This window comes from Apteryx mantelli, chromosome 1, assembly GCF_036417845.1.
Source record: "Apteryx mantelli isolate bAptMan1 chromosome 1, bAptMan1.hap1, whole genome shotgun sequence".
Taxonomy (NCBI): domain Eukaryota; kingdom Metazoa; phylum Chordata; class Aves; order Apterygiformes; family Apterygidae; genus Apteryx; species Apteryx mantelli.
In genome coordinates, this window is record NC_089978.1 from 178,666,189 (window position 1) to 178,683,863 (window position 17,675).

General features: G+C 39.9%; 1 protein-coding gene and 1 long non-coding RNA gene across 2 annotated transcripts in view; one reads left to right on the forward strand and one right to left on the reverse strand.

Moving 5' to 3' along the window:
* Positions 1-9,239, reverse strand: part of SYT1 (synaptotagmin 1) — a 360,397-nt gene extending 351,158 nt beyond the window's left edge. The window contains exon 1 of the mRNA XM_067313026.1: positions 9,170-9,239. The gene's annotated coding sequence lies outside the window, so the exon portion shown is untranslated. The remainder of the gene's footprint in view (positions 1-9,169) is intronic.
* A 528-nt stretch (positions 9,240-9,767) lies between these two features.
* On the forward strand, positions 9,768-12,044 carry LOC106488534 (uncharacterized). Its single transcript, XR_001293215.2, has 2 exons — positions 9,768-9,962; positions 11,730-12,044. It is a non-coding gene; the product is annotated as an uncharacterized lncRNA (long non-coding RNA).
* The last annotated feature ends 5,631 nt before the right edge of the window (positions 12,045-17,675 follow it).

Below are 17,675 nucleotides of genomic sequence, written 5' to 3' on the forward strand. Positions count from 1 at the left end.
AAAAATTCTGATTTAAGTAAGCCAGAACTGGATGTACATCACAGCAAGTCTGATGGAAAAAAGCACTGTGGCATGAGGCAGTTCCTTGCTTTGCAACAAGAAACAAAGTTTCAGTGCATATGCCCATTTCAAGCTAGCTCTGTGCACCTTACCTAGGGAGAAGAAGAAAAAAAAAGCACACCCCCACACACGTATTTACTACTCCTGCTTTGACTGTATGTACCTTTGCAGTGATGCTGGAGCCTACAGTGAACGTGCCTATTTCATGTTGTTATGCTTGCTGAGACTACGTTCCAACGCTGGTAGGTAGTGCGAGCTCATCACCTTTATCTCAGCACCAACACCTACAGAATTTTTGACTGTCGAACAACTTACATTCAGGCCCTCGACTCACATGCCTCACTACTAAGCCCATTGCCTTTAGTTCCTCCCAGTCCCACTGCAATTGCAGACATACGCAGAAAGCTCACACACTCAAACTGACCTGACTGATCATAATCAATGGACTTGCTAATAGCCTTTAAGAGTAGAAAAAGTTTCCCCTTTAAGTAGAAAAATCCCCCTCTTTTTTCCTTTTTTTTTTTTTTTTTTTAAAAGAGCACTAGGGCACAAGAAAAAACTGTGCTTATTGTTTAGTCAAGTTATTTACAATATGCCTCTCAAACTTTTTACTGAGAATTCATTCAACATAATTATCTCTAAGCCTGATTAAGATACTTAAAGGTGGCTTCATTAACACCATGGCTGTAAGTAGGACAGGCTGAACTAGTATTTTTTATGGTTTAAGTCTGAGTGCTTATATTGCCTCATCAGCATAATTTCTAAGCTATTCATAATCATCAATACACTTATCTTAATAGCACCTATGGAAGCAGATTTTAGCCTAATGGAAGGGAAAAAAATGAATAATATAACTATCTAATAAATTGTGATTATATCTTCAACTAGGCTTGGTACTCACTCCATGTCCCATGTCCTTTTGTCCACCCTTATAACATCTTTTTAACTTCACACTCTTTCACCTACTTGAAAACATCCAAAGCCAACACACTGCAAACTTAAGAGTTTTTTCCAGAAGAGATTACTTCTCTCCATCACACAAAAAGGTCACAAAACTGAGTGGGAGAGGGAAATAACACCACAGACTAAGGGAATACCAGATGACAATTTATTCCAGCAAGTAATTTAGCTTTCTTCTGCTAAATCAGTTCTTAACACTGTTGAACTCTCATGCTGTTTTAAAATAAAAGTAGCTGAAAGGCAGAGCCATTACTAGGAGTCAAATTTCAATCCAAAGCAAAGGGAACTGAACACGTGTTAAAGGGTCCCAGTTTCATGTTGGTACTAAAAGGAAATTCCAAAGCCATAACTAGAGACAAGTTGACAAGTTACATTAAAATAGTACTGATTATCTGTTTCTTCACCAATATGCAATAAATACATTTTGGAGTCTGGTTGATGGCTACAAAGATCCATAAGCTATCTGGAAATGCAGAAACAAATTTTGGCTTTAGGGACATATCCGAGTCCTTCAATAGCAGACAGAGTAGACGGTCTCTATTATGCCAGCAGAAGTCCAATTCATTACGTCGGGTGAACACTTGGCTGGTTGCTGCTTTGGAAGCCAGTTGACACCATTTGGATAAAGAGTGCTCAGTTCAGAATTCTGACTTCTTCAGCTGCTTGGTATTGAGCTAGAAATATTTAGCATTATTCTTCTAAGATGTTGATTTTCATAGCGAGTTTTCCACCTAGCTTATCTATACTAATACAGGATTGTGTCAATATTTATGAGAAGTAACTTATTCTAGAGTAAACAGCTCACAATTATTAGCCAGTGTACAATTTGTAAAGCCATTATTTGCATATTAAATATTAAAATAAGTCTAAGTCATTATAAAAGTGGACATTTATTTTGAAAATGAGAAATGCAAGAAAGAACCACAGCCCATGATTTCAATCATTTTTTTTGCCACAGATGATTTTACTTTAAGACTTTGTTTCAGCATTTTCTCACTAAGATAAGTGATAAATTAATACAGAGAATAATCTTTCAATACTATTGTGTATAATTTATAAAAATAAAACAAATACACAAGATAAGAGTACTGAAGGCCTTAAAGCAGCTACAGCATATCGTGAAGAAGCAACTGACCTCTGTCAAGGTCACATGAACAATTTTCTGTTGTTTCACTGCTCTAACTAGTAGCACTGAGCAAGCTGAATTCAAAGAGCAAACACAAGGTAATTCCTTGTTATTAGCATGTGAAAAACAACTATGATGAACTGTGTTTTGTGCTTGTATTACCAATACCAGCACTTAACAATCTATGGCTTGACACTTGGAAAGAGGATATGGAAGATTCTAGCTAAGATAAATTTATCCTAGTGCAAAGTAGTATGCACCATACAAAGTGTCCTGCCTCAGATGCCAGGCATGACAATTGCTACCTGTAAGGCTAGCTCCAGAACAGGTTTGGACCTGACTGATGGGCATCTGCAAACTGAAGAAGGCATATTTACACAAGCCAGACTGATCAGACACATGATATTGGTTGTAAGTAGATATATAATTAGCATGTAAATTCAGGAGAAAAACCCAAAGCCTAAAGATTCAGCAATAGATATGCTAGGCTTCTCCAACACACTGAAGTCTCTCACTAGAGACTGTGCTCTTTAGAGAGAAAGGCAATGCTGCATCATGGATTAAAAACTGGCTAAGCCACAAACAGAAAGTGGAAGCAAACGATCCCTTCTCAATATTCACACAGTGATTAATTTATTTACTGTCCAGTAAAATGAAACAAGAAAGCAAATGGAACAGATAACATACGAATGACTTCCAAATTATGTAAGAACATTTGAACAAATAACAGGCAGCACTCTCATTTTAAATGGATTTCCCATTAATAAATACAATGAAACACTCCTAATAAGTAGATTTTAGGACATTGCTAGGTTGAAGTAAACAGGAAGAACAATAATTGATTTCAATGGCCTTTAAATCAGGTTGCAAAGCTTAATGCAAGAGAAAAACAAAAAAAAAAAAAACTTGTCAGTAAGGTGGGACAAAATAGGATTATAAAATACAGTGACAGCTTGAGAGAAGTTCAGATCAAAGCTTCTCATACTACAATAACAACATGGCACACCACCTTTTTACAAAATACATGATTTTATCTGAGAGACTGAACGAGAGCAAGTTCAACAGGTTGGTTGATCTTTAAGGCCAGGACAGCTAATTATCTAGTCTGTTCTCATGGATTAACCGAGCAATTTCTATACCAAATCCAGGACTTCTATTTGATCCAGTTACAAAAATATGAAATACTGATCAAAAACACTTTGAGCAGAAGTGATTCCCCATCTCCTCAGTAAGCTGGTCCATATTCTTGCTACTCTGACTGATAAAAGCCAGATACCTTATTCTAGCCCGAACTCTCCTGGCACACAGGCCCAGCGAGGCTGCTGCCTGACCTGCCAGCTAGGAAAGCACACTGCAATATTAGCACGCTCTTCAATATGTAGGAATCGAGGAAGCTCTTTGCTTTCTCTTCAGAAAACTATATGTGCCAAGCTCTTTGGATTCTCATTAAGAGGCATATTTGGCAAATCTCAAGTCACTCCACTTCACTGTCTCTAATTCTAGTTTTCCAGCATCCTTCTTGAAGTGAAGCACATCATTCTAGTAACTAGTGAAACCTGCAAAAGTAATACCTTCTCCTTCTACTCCAAAATCTTTGGTATATATGATTGCATGTGGCTTCTTTGCTCCTTTAGGACAAAGAGAGCTGATGTTCTACTGGATATAGTCCCTGAATCTTTTTTCCAGAGTTACTCTTTCAGGAAAAAAAGGCTTTTTTTATTCTTTTTTAACTGCAAGTAGGCAGAAGTATCACAGTTCACTTTGTTAAAAAACACATTCAGATGAATTAGGATGAGACACAGACTGACTTCAGTCTATAACAGCACTTTTCCCAACTTTACTAATCACTTCTGATTTTTGTGTCAATTTTGTTCTTATGGATTTTGTATTTTATTCCAGATCACTGTTAAAGGTAATAGAGTTGGAATAATATAGATGGAGATTCCTCATTTACTGCTGCTTGCAATCAAGTAAACAAATTTTAAATCAGTTTACATAGACAGTGGTGCCTTTGGACAGTATTATTTTTTAAAATCAGAACATCATCCTAAGCTAAACTAAACATCTTATAAAACTCAAAACGCATCAACAAAACTTACGATTTCAACAAAATATATGTTTTCCTTAAAACTATGTTGATTGGGATGAAATACACTATCATCTTTAAATAATATACTGGCAAGTAGTTGAGCTTTTTTTTTTTTTTTTCCTATGACAGTGGTTCATAGTGACATGAAACCACTCTACGGTTTCCATTATTTTTGATTTTTACGCAAGCCTCCAAAAATTCCTTCATACACCAAGATTTGATGACAGAAGTTAAATAGAAGTTCTAAATCAATATGAAAATATTCTCTATAACTTTAAATAGAAGTAAAAAGTATAATTAATAAAAACCTTCTTGTTATAAGCAGCCATTATATATTCAGAATAGAGAGAGTTAGGCCTAATGTCCCACTGTTAATTCTGGTATTTAGAAAAATATGATCACTGTTAAGAGACAGGGTTCTGAATCAGATAAACCATTTGTCAAGGAGTTTTATCCAAGACTTGCACAAAAGCACTAGCAATTATTTTCAGCTGCCATATCTACATGGTTATCCAAACACAGGGAGATGAGGGACTTTGCTACTAATCTTATATCTCAGAGCCAAGCTTGGTAACAGTTGCCAGCTTTCCCATATTGCAGTTGCTACATTGATTTTCAACCACACACAGTGAAGAAATATTCTTATAATAAAAAGTATAAAGCAGAACTGGTAAATAGGTTTATAACCAACTTCATTAAATCACCACTGAGCAGCTTTGAGGCATGTATTATCAGCTGTACTACCTGGTCACTATAACCATGGCTACATTATTAAAACCATCACAGTACACTTGTGTACACAGTACACTTCCATAAATCCTCAATAACATCTGGAAATCTTACAGCCAACATAGTTAAATAACCAAATTATTTTTAGCTACTTCTAAATAAAAGATTATTTTGCAGAATTAATTATATTAACACAATATTTCAGAATTAATGAAGAACAGATAGTTTGTTCAGATAATTTCTAATTACTTTTTTAAATATTTGTACAGTCTTCCATTTTAAAGAACCATATAAATATTAGTAGCTTCTCAGATAACTATTTTATTATGCTGCATAGGAGGCATTCCATTTACTTTGTGTTCTAACACATTTTTCCCAGCATGTTTAGGGGCAGCTAGAAAAGAAAGTGGCATCCTGCACTGGCAGGCACCTGAGAATATAAAAGGGGACAGTATCACTCCCTCTAGGATGGAGGGGGAGAAGTGTTCAGTGTCTGCAATTCCAGGGAAATACCTTCAGATATAATGGGAAAAGGGAGGGGGGGGGACCCCCCCCCCCCAAAGGTAAGAAAAATGCTCAACCCTCTCTTAAGTAAATGAAAGGCCCTGGACATGCTACTCACTAAAACACTGGGGGGGGTGGGGGGAAGAGAGAGAGAGAGAGAGAGAAAGAGATTAATCTAAAATGTCCTGATGGGACAGCTATCAAAAATAGTACAAAGGGAGTAGTTTTATCACAGTCCATCTCTTGCCTTCAGTCATTATATGTTTCATGCAGAAAGATAATTTTGATTTAATGAGACAACTTTTTCCACACACTGCTAGTACAAATCGCTCCTCTAGTCCATGTACTTCCTCAAAAAGCTTGCCCATAGCCTGCTCTTATCCTCTCACCACACTAAATTATGAAGAGCCCTTGTCAGTTGTCCTCTTTCTAATGCATTCTGCTTCAGTATCTGGTATTTTTATAAAAGATATAACAGCACAACCTTTCTTAATCCCCTCTCTTACTGGAGCGTATTACAAAGGAGTAAAGCTTACTCTAGCAAAGACTTTTGTACATAACAATCCTGAAAATATTTGTTAACTTAACACTTTGTTTATTCAGTCTGGCAAATGCTTTTATTTTAACCTCAAGTATCTTTAGTAAATGTCAGTGGTAAACACAAATTCATAGTTGGCTAACAAGCCTCCCTTATGTGTATTTCTAATTAAGCTTCTTCCTAGATACAGAGTAATGTTTAAAACAAACATATTCTATAGAGAATCGAAGTAAATCAAATGATCACATATTTCTCTTCATGAAAATGCACAATTAGATGGGCATCACCAGCAGAGGGAAAGAGATCATGGTATCCATGCATAAAAATATCTCCATGCTTTTATTCTGGAATATGGGGAAGTATTTTCTTCTCCTTTTCAGCTGTATTACAAACTTTGATGTCTCTTCCACAGCAGGTAATGTAAGGATGTATACACTCTTTTACTCAGAACTCAGTTGCCAGTAATATCTGAGTATCTGTGTGTTCAAATATGCATATATATATCTATACATACACACATTTATGCATAAGGATTTTTTAAACCAATCAGATTGCTGAATGGATAAGAAATAACTGCAATATGCTAAATAAGAGCTTCATTTTTATGTAAGGAAACATCAATTAACTTAAAGTTCTATAAGGCTGAGTGGCTTAAAAACTTCTGCTAAGACCCTAAGCTACTTTTTATATATTACAGCAAACCCTGTCAAAAGACCATAAAAATTGATTTTATGTTTCTGTTCTCTTTATGCTAGGTGAACTAGTATAGATTTTTTCCCTAGGTTTCTGACAAACAGAATCTTCCTTTATCTTACACCTTCCAAACTACTATGTCAATCAAAGCTGAGTGTTTTCTGGGTTCTTACATCTGATTTACGTTACCAGTAAGATAGGAGAAAGTTTTGGATTGTAAACCAAATATTGTTTTATATTTATTGTTTTAAAAGGGCTTCTAGTCTGTCATTAGACACCCTGTTGCAGAGAATGCTATATTCCATTTCCACTGCTACGGTATACATGGTAAGTGATTATATTTATTGGGTGGAAGTGATAGAACTGCACTGTTAATCTGTGAGCTACCTCTTTAAATTCCAGTATCAATCCTTAAAATGGATTTAGCATCTTTTGCATCAAACATTAATAAGGCTCACTTAGGCACTCTTAATGCGAAGGAAAATTGGGCTTGTATGAAATGGCTACACTGGAACATTTCATGCTTTTGCAAGTGCAGGAGCATGATTATTTCCTACAGTATGTCATTATCTTCTGCCCTGTGATTCTTTTTTTAAAATCATCTCTTCTCACTCAGGCTGCCTACACCATGTTTTTAAGCCATATAGTTTTCAATTTATGAATTGCATGCACGCAAATTTTGAGTGACTATAACACAAGCCAAGTAATAGACCACATTAAAGTATATTCCCCTGGGCACTACTAATAGAACTACAACTGCAAAAATACTTGGGAGGAAAAAAATATATATATACGACTCCGAGACATAAAAATCAGGTCATTTGTTTCCAATATAGGCAAGAAAATACTATTCTAAACACATGTGGAATTTCCTGGTACTTTTTCTGAACAGGTTTGTTCAAGCATGGCTGAAGATGCCAATTCATATACTCACAAGGCAAATCAATCTGTTGCCCCCTTGTCCTTGTACCCAAAAGCTCCCCCCGCTTTTCAGGGTCACTCCTAAAATAATTGATCGTCTGTATCTCTAGATGTCAACCCACCAGGGAGAGGAGTCGCCTCCTGGGTCTACAACTATTGTCCTCTCTTTTTCCAGGATAAAAATAACTGTCTCGGACAATAATGCAGTTTGAACAGCATGTAACAGATTAACATAAAACACAGTTGGCACATTGGATAGCTGTTTGAAGGATCAATATTGCAGCTGTTGATTAGTAGTAGCCTGTAGTTGCAAGCTACAACATATATCTGTATCTGGAATTACTGTACTGACCTCTGTATGGAAAATAGTATTTGAAAGACAGAGAAATAATATTGAATTACAGCATTTTACATTAAGTTTACAAGGTCATAAGCACCAAGTTCCCTTTCACTCACAAATGGGTATTAATTAAGGAAAATAAGACTTGACAATCCCCCCCTCCAAACAATCAAAGGAAATGATTTATCTGGATGCCAACATCTGTCTCCAGATTGTGGCCAAGTGTTTTTCTGTGCTCATTTAGGACTCCGCTTGGAAAGCTTTCCAGTTACATTTACCTAGAGATTTCTCTCTACCACTTCCCATCTGACAGAAATCACTCAGCTGGGTCTGATGAATAATAGCAAAAGGCAGCTTGTATCAGAGATGATTGAATTACAGATTGTTGAAAGTGTCATAAAGGCTCATTCCAATGACTACATTTAATTTACTTACTATACTCACTACTAGAAGCTGGTAGTTGTTTGATATCTTTATTTCACATGCCTTGAAACAAAAGAAACATTAACATTCCTCACCACTTCCCAACTACTCTACCTAGAAGTTTTCGATAGCCAATTTAACTTTTAAACAGAGCATTGATCTGGTATCCACATCATGTGCACGCACGTGAAATGGACCGCAATACAATCGGAAGCCACAGTGATGAAGTTGTATAAATAAGATGAAGGAAATAATGTCTGAGGAAGCAAAATGAAATCGCATGGGGGAGGGAATAGATAAATAAATAGATAAATAGCTTGATAACCTAAGTAATGGAGATTTTTTTTTTTTTGAATCGAATTGAATTGAAGCAAGAATTATGAGGTTTTGTCCTCCTGCCAGCAGGGAAGGTCAGCCCTCGGGGCGGGGGGGGAGCAGCCCGGCGCGCCCCCGCGGAGCCCGGGCGGGGGCGGCCGCAGCTGCCACCCCCGGGACCTCCCCCACCGCGGGGAAGGGAGGGGCCGGGCACCGCCAGGTGGGAGAAGCAACTTGGATGGCGGCCGGCGCGGCCCGCCCGCCCCCGGGCAGCGCTCCGCGGGCGCGGAGAGGACGGGAGAGGGGCGCCGCCGCCAGCACCGGGCCGGGGCTCCCGCTCTGCCCGCCGCCCTCGCGAGGGCCTGGGGGGGGGGGGGGCAACCCCCGCCCCGCGGCCGTTGGCCGCCCCCGGAGCATGTGCTCCCCCCGCCCTCCCGCGGCCGGGAGCTGCCCCCGGGCGCGCTGCCTTACCTGGCGGCGGGGCGGGCGCGCCGGCCCGTGCTTCGGCGCTCTGCCCTCGGCGGCGGCACCACACGCGCCCTGCCCTGCCCGCCCGCCCGCGGAGGGGGACGAGGCGGCGACGCACAACGGGCGGCGCGGGGGTGCGCGGAGGGCCGCCCCCGCGCGGGCAGGCTGCCCCGGCGCCCCGCGGCGGCTCGAGCCGGGCGGCAAGTTTCGGCGGTGGCGGGCGGGCAGGCAGGGCGGAGGCGGCGGCGGCACGGGGGCTGCGCGGCGCCGGGAGCGCCACCACACTGCAGCAGCTCCAGGAATCCCTCCCGCGAGAGGCAGCCCATCACCCCCGGCCCGCCTCCCTCATTGGCTGGGAGGCGGGGAGCCTGGAGCCGCCAGCCAATGGCGCCGCGCCCGCTATGGGTGGAGCCGCGGTGCCGGCCGCGCCCATCCCGCGGCCGCGCGGTCCCGTCCGCCCCGGCGGGCGGGGCCGCGGCGCGCTGCGGGCGGGGGATCCCCGCGCATGGCTGCCGGGGCCGCCCGCTCGCTGCGGGGTCGGGGCGGGGGCCGCGCGGCGGCGCGGGGCGGGGCGGGGCGGGCACCTGGCTGCCTCCGCGCCGCGGGCGTGGACGGGGCTGCCGTTGGCCGGCAGCCGTCGGGGTGGTTGGCGGGGCTTCCCCGGCCGGTGCGCGGGGCTCGCCAGCAAGCAGCCGGCGCTGAGCGGCGGCGAGGGGGCCGCCCCGTCGGCAGCCGGGCGGTGTCCCGCTGTGGGGCGCTTGGGCTTGCGCAGGAGCAGGCTTTCTCGCGTTTTCAGGTAAGGAAATGTAACGGTGAACTTAATTCCCTAGGTCCATCCACTCTGAACCGGAGCTTTGATTAACATTGGTCTCCCCGAAATGTGACTGTAACAAATTCAATTAACAGAGGCACATTTCTTCAACTTTTAATTAGATCTATCCTATTTGTCTAATGTTTAATATAACATAAAGAGCTACTCAGGATCCAGAGGGAAATGGGAATAGATTTAGATGTAAGTTTAGCTTTTAAAGATGCAGCAGGCTGAAGTTCTTTGTCCTTTAGCTTGTTATTGTTGCATGTATGTTCTCAAAGTCACAGGAGGAAAACATAATTTTATTTACAAAATTCTAAAAATAACACCGTGATATTTACATGTTGGTTTTCCCTAACCTTTAGTTGGCCTCAGGGAACCAAATATATAGGTTCCAGCCTATGCTTGATGCACAACAGTATAGGATGTTACTGAATCGCAGTTGTTCTCAGAAATCTTTAGTAAGTAGTAATGTATTTCGTAACCATTTACTTGGTTTCACTTAGCACACATGAACTGAACATGAAATTATCTAAATTATAGCTTAATATGATGCATAGCAAGTGTGGGCAAAAAGGCGTTCCTTCAGCGTGCTGTCTTTAGCAGCCAGCTGAGAAAGTCTTCAAGCTCCCAGGCGCATCCAGAACTAAGCAACTTACTTTGACTTCCACGAAACATCATCCTGCTGTTCCCCACCTATACGTTTGTGCTGGTATTTGCCTCTGAAAAATCACAGTCCTTTTCCAGCTCAGTTCAAATACATGTTTTCTGATCCTGTCTGTGCTGGACATGTCATCTTAGGTCTGTTAGTCCCATTATGTTAGTCTTTCTTAAAAGGTTATGTTTGGCCATGAGGGGGGAAGGGGAAAGGAAAGGAAAGGAAAGGAAAGGTCAGCTGTTCCAGACCTGCACAAAGGAGGACCTGCTATAATTTATCCTGTGCATGCAACAGTATGGTCACCAATGCCCAGATTACCCCATGTAATTTCTCTTTCCCAGTACAACAGATCTCTGTGATTATTTTCTCTAGGATCATTTATCTGGTCAGATTAAAAAAACCCACACAGCTATTTTGATGCTGATAACTATATAGACCTGATGCTGTGTTCCTAAGAGCCTCACAGGCAGAAATCTGTGGGAGTCTTGCATTCACAAGGCATGACACATCATACCCTATCTTAGTGTTGGAGCATAGAAATAATATCATTTAGGCCCAATGGCCCTCTTCTAGTGTACAGACAGTAAGGAAGATAAATGCGCTCTAGCAGTAGCCCTGCAGAATGTAGACCATCCCTTTCTCATCTGTTGTCTGTGGGAGAGCATACACAGGGGCTATATGGGAGACATTTCACCTAATCTCCTTTCTAAGATTGGTAATTTGCACTGGAAAAAAAATGCTGCAGAAGTTTCATTCCTTTTAGCACACATACTCTGCTTGCTTTGGTTCCTTTCAGACCAGCTTTCAGAAGCTTATTCATATAGAAAGAGATCTGTAGTCCTATAAACAAGTTTTACTTCAGTACTGCATCCTCAAGGAAATGGGCAGTTACTGTCCAATCATAGTGTTTAGTTAAACGTAAAGAAGCTGTGACAGTTGAGGGAGAACATGCATGTCCTGAATGGGCAAAGAAGTTCTAGAAGAGCTCAGGAGCCATTAGATGAATGTTTCAAGTGCTAGCCAAATGCTAATCACTAAACTCACAAAATACAGATCATTGCATTTATCATTATTGTTATTATTGTGTCTTCCAGTTGTGTTCAGGGAAGGAGAAGATGTCCTATGGTGAGAAAAAAAGAAGAAATATGCAGAGCCAGAAGAAATTGTGTTCTAAAATGTTAGACCTGTTCTGTTTTGTTTTTATAATGCTCATTAGTGCCTCAAAAGAGGATATTAAATGGTGTCTACCATTCAGAAGTTCAGTCAGGAATCCTGTAAAGTATTAATGAAGAACAAGATTCCAATTTATCCCTCATATTCCTTGTTTTTAATTTAAACTTTGACTGAGCCAGAGGTACAGGAGCATCTGGAAAGAATCTGAATAAAAAAGCAAGATCAGAAATAATGCAGCATTTATCTTTGCCATTTTTAATTTTTGTTTCCTGTAAACTATTGTCTTCAAGGTAAAACCTCAAGATTAGAAAGTAATATGATCCATAAAAGTTAAATTTTGAAAGTAAGAGACTCTTTCTTGCTCCATAAACATTGAGAAAGCCTGGGCAGAAGCCAGTGAAACCAAAGTACTCTCAGGCCTGCCCAGAGAAGTTTTATGGCTTATAAAGAGCAGATACATCAGCCGTTGTGTGACCAAATATCCAGATTGCCACAATTAGGTGTACAAGATGGGAAATGAGTGCAAATCGGCAGTAGGCGAATGAGCAAATGATATTGATGGCATGTTAACTTACTTACCAAGCAGAATTTAGAGCTGTAAACTAACAGGGATTGAACTGTGACTATCGCCATGATCAAATTATTCACCAACCTTGTGTTGCCAAAGTTCACAGGTACCTATTTTTACCAGAAAAAGGCTTTTATTTTGTTCTTCATTCTCATTATATTTCATTCACATTTTTCCCTTTTTTTTTTTTTTTTTTGTCTTTTGTATTCTCAAGTATTTGGGGCAGCTCATATGCCTAAAGACGAAGGAACTATCTTTTCATTAGGTAGATGGGACAGCATTTAAAAAGAGATTCTGATTCTGTGAGCGTAGGTGTTTCTAAAACTGTCCATCTTATGAAATGAAATGTCCACTCGGTACTGTACAGTGGTACAGTGGGTATCCCAGGGCTGGTGTATACACCTGAAAACTAGAATCTTGAGATTCCATTTTATGACACTGTAATCTCACCACTGATTTCAGTTTCAGGTGACAATGATGTATTTAGAAGGCATATTCTTAGTCAGAAAGTCAAGTCTACATCAGGAGAACATGAAACAGTTGAAATCAAAGAGAGAAAGCTAAGTCACAAAAGTGAGAATTAACCTTCAGTGAAACAAATAAATACTGGAGTAACTATTCAGCTGTACACAGCTAACAAAAACAAGTGTGTCAGATAAAATCTGTCTTTGAAGATGATTTTTGGAGCATTGTGTGAGATGAGTTGGACAGAAGGAGTGGAGGAAAGTGGGTTTGTTTGGTTTTTTTTCATTCTAGTTAGAAATCAAAAGGTAAAATCAAAGAACAAGAGTTCTTGTTAGTCCACTGGCCGATATTTATCTCAATGTGACATTTTGATTTCGTTGTTTTCTTGCATTTGATCTCTATGCATCTGCTGCTTCTTAAAAGTTGTTTAGGCAGAAATGGCTTCTGCTGGTCTGCATTTGTGTAGTACCTCACACAGAGAGCTCCTGCTTTGTGCCCAGGGCTCCTGAATACAGTGGTAATATAAATGAAAGTGGTAATGGAAATACTCTTTTATGAGGGGGTGTTCAAGTGTAGTCAAACCAGCCTGCATGTCTTTTGCACAGATGTCAGCTGTGTAATGCAAGGATATATCTGAGTCAGTGTCGGTCTGTTCCCCTGTAGATGGTGCCCCTAGTTCAGGGATTCTGTTTTGGGTTGACAACTATGTTTTCCTAATCTTCCTCATTGCTTTGGAAATCAGCTTTCTCCAGAAAAAAAGAGAGACTTGTACTTCAGGAAAACAGCATTTTCACAGTGGGTAGGACAAAGTGGACTGAAGTTCTGGTTTTCTTTTCAGGCAGAATCTCGTATATAAAATGAGGAACTACTGAACCATAGATTCCAGTGTTGCCTAGATACTATTAATCTCCAATCTTACCCTACTGCGATAAATATTATGGCTTCCCCAGTGTAAAATTTCTAATCACTGGTGACCATATATATCATATGGATGACCGTGTAATAAAAAGAATGGAAAGTGGGATTTCTAATTTAATTCTGTGGTGCTGACCTTCATGAAGCATGAGGAAGAGCTCTGTAATGGCAGTCAATGTTACCTCTGAGGAGAGGGTTGAGAGTTAAACAAGGTCTTTTCAAATGGATACACGATTGTCACAATACGCATAAGAGACATCCTTGTCATTCCATTGTCTCTGCTAGCTATAAAATAGGGATGACATTAACTCAGTTTTGCTAGCCTCAGATGAATTGCATGTGTAAGTGCAAAATATGCTTATACTAACACCACCTTGAGAGCAGAATGAGGGTGAATATATATTAGAAGGCATCATTAACTCAGACTGAGATGTAAATAAAAACTTAAGGCTCCAGGCTTTCTGCATTTCATGTCTCTAATTTGAGAGCTCCACAAAACCTTCAACATGCAGCAGACATACAACAAGGATCACGAAAAGGCTAACCCAGGCATGAAGCATGACAAGTTCTATCATTTAAGTATGCAAGCAGGCCAAGAACATCCATGTGAAGAAAAAATGGGATAAAGTTGTTAGAGAACAAAACCAGTTAATGTGCTTTAGATTTCAGAAGTCAATACTTTTGAATATTTGTGCCTGGATAAATAAATTTTCAAGGAGTTTGTTTGCATTTAAATCACATAGTCATTTTTTCAAAGGCACAGAGAAATTTCCCTAGTATTTGTATTTAAAATACCAAAACATAAAAGTGTCAGGATATTTTTTTGTATGGCAGTCACCATCTCATAATATTTTCTGTCCTTTTTTAATGTATATATTTCCCTTACAGAAGTGCAGTCACTGTACAGTTCCTATGTTTAGACTACTGTTGGGGCCTGAAAGCTTACAAAACACATGGCTGAATGAACTAGAAATTATGTGTCATTAATATATTTAGGAGAGAAGTATTTTTAATTGCAGTTTCTTCATAGCTAAGTTTTAGCCAATATGCAATATACTAAACTAGTTACTTCTGGCAGTTCTGTCTGTCAGCACCATTTTATTTGCAAACTAAAAGGCTTGTTTTGTTTCCTGTACTGTTTTTTCTATAGCATATGCCATACCCTTCAAATTACATGACCATAAGAATAGAGCTCTGTGACTGTATCTGTGTTGTTAAGATGATAAGGTCACTGGAAATGGCACTTCCACAAACCTTGGTAGATACTTATCCAAGTCAAAACTGAATTTTTAATCATTATAATAGGTTAACTTAAAAAAATTTTTTTTCTTGTTTTTTTTTTAATTTAAGCAGTTGAAAAAATAAATCCTACCCAGCAAACCTAATTTTCCTCACAATTACACAGGTATAAATCTCTAGTAAGATCTGCTGTCTTAAAAGCACAGTCTCCATGAATACTGTCTTCCATAAATTAAGGTATCTTACAGACTCAAAGAAGTTAATGTAGCGATGAATAATTTTAATTCAAGTCCTGAGCTTACGTATGAAGTTTTAAGGGAAGGGAGACTCCAATTGCACACTGGAGGCAAAGTTTCTTCCTTCCTCAGTAGTGCTTACTAAATCTGGGGCAATGGCTGGTGAACATTATCATCATCCCCAGGTGCTCATAAATCCATGAATAAGAATCTACCCATCTCCTTCCTAGTTTTTGTTTTTGACCTCCACTTTAGTTACTGTTCCTTCTACCTTCCTTCTCCTTCATATTACCTGTTCATCTGGGAATATATTTTGTGATAACTTTGCTAATCTTAGTGAGAAATGATCTGGACAATCACAATTGTCCTCTTCATCCTTGACACCACACCAAGCAATTTAGAGGCTCCCATGTCAACTCAACCAAGGGCCACGCAATAGTTCTTAACTCCACTTGCACCTCCAGAGATAATTCTATGCTTTTTATGGGCTTCTCTTCCCAGCCGTGAGGAACATCCCAGTGCACATCCCAGTACACAATAAGAGTGAAGCAGTGAAAAGAGGCAGGAGCAAGCCCATGACTAGCTGTAAAACTCCTCCTCTTATTTCGTTCCATCTTGTGAAAAGGAATTTATCTCCCCATCTCCAGTGTCCTCCTAAAATTTCATTGGCTTGTGAGAACTGGGAAGGACAGATGGGCCTGTTTCTGCAAGAAACAGGATTGATGCTTCTCTCTTAGGGATAGAAGTAAAGAAGGCAGTAAGAATTATGATTTCTTCCTCTGTTGCTGTAAGTACAATAATGAAGTGTTCCCTGCTAAGTAATGGAAAACTCGCTAAGTTATTAGTTTGTTTTTAATTCTTCTTTGTGTGTGAACAGAAGTAATAAGTCAGGAATGATACTTAATGGATAAAAAAAAAAATGAAAGGGATAAAAACAGACTAAAAGCAATTTAGGACAGAGATAATAAAGGTTCTCATCACTAGAAGCTCATCCTTGCCTAGACTGAAATCAGACTAAGAGCTTGCTAGCTTAAGAACCCAATAATTTGATCCTAGGAAAAAGTTCAGCCCAGAAGAGTGTTTAGTACTAATTAGTTTAAGGATTTTGGCCAATATCTCCTTGTCCTTAAGTGTAAGTTTTCAAAGAAATGGTGATTTCTTATGATCTTTGATGTTGGAACTCTAAATTAAAATGTCCTTTCTAAAGATGAGAGCCTAGATTAAGTTATTCTGAGATTTACAGTGGACTCCTTCATGCCTTAACTTTCTTCCTTCTACTGGAATCTATGACCCACACTTTCCACACCATAATCACAGAAAGGCATTATAATCATTATTCCTTCATATATCATATTCCTTCATAAATTGAAGGTATCTGTAGAATAACCTCAGGGATTTATTAGAGCAACAGTCGTGCCTCCTAAGTTTAAAAAGGCCTGTTCAGTGCTAAGCCTTTTTATTAGCTAGCTCTTGACTTTGGCTTTCCCTCTGAAAATTATTAAGCTTCATCTCAGACCAAATTGATTTTGTATGGAAACTGGTCATGCCATTTTTGTGTTACAAGGGTTCATAAAAATGTCCACGTTTGACTTTTTGAAAAATATTTATTTTGTTTGTTTTGTCTTGTACTCTAATTCAAGTGGAACTTGTTTGATTTTTCTTGCAGTTTCTTCTCCTAAAAAATCCTGACAGTTTTCTTTGAGTAAAAGAGGTTATTTGCTGAAGTTATTTACAGTTTAATTGCCAGTTTAATTACAATCTAATGTCTCCTTTACTGTGACACACTCCACTCTGCAGGCTGAGCTGAAATAGATTACAGAAGTCACAGTGGCAATAGATTCACCCTCGTCTGGATTTGGACAGCCTCATGCTCTTGTCAGAAGAGCAACCCCGAAAAACAGCACTGACTCTCTAGTGCTGATCGCAACATGAAGAACGTTCTGATCAAACATTTCAGTGCTTGAAGCATGTCTTGAATAGATAGAATATTGTGGGAGTTGTCATGTTTTTCCATTCCCGGTCTTGCTGCTGACTCTTAGTGCACTAATTTCTGTACTGCTGCTATGTTGGTGAACACACTGGGGGGGGGGGGGTGTCTATCCTACAGAAGGCATCTCCTGGCCTGAGTCCAGAGAGTAGCTGGTGCTTTTGGTGTGTTTTGCCTGTCTTCAGTATGGATGCTGTCCTACCATATCTGGCCAACACATAGTCCTCTAAAAGGATCCCAGTATGTGCCTCATACAAGGGTTGTAACCCTTGCTCCCGTACTACAAAAAGCAGTAGGGCGACAGAGCATCCATTTGGGGTTCTATTACTGTTTTTGGTGATGTTTGGAGAGAGCTAATTTAGAACCATGACTTGATGTATCCATGTGCTGAATTTTATAGTCATGAAAATTTGCTGCTAATAATGTCTAGTCATCAAATTATAGAATGACTTAGGTT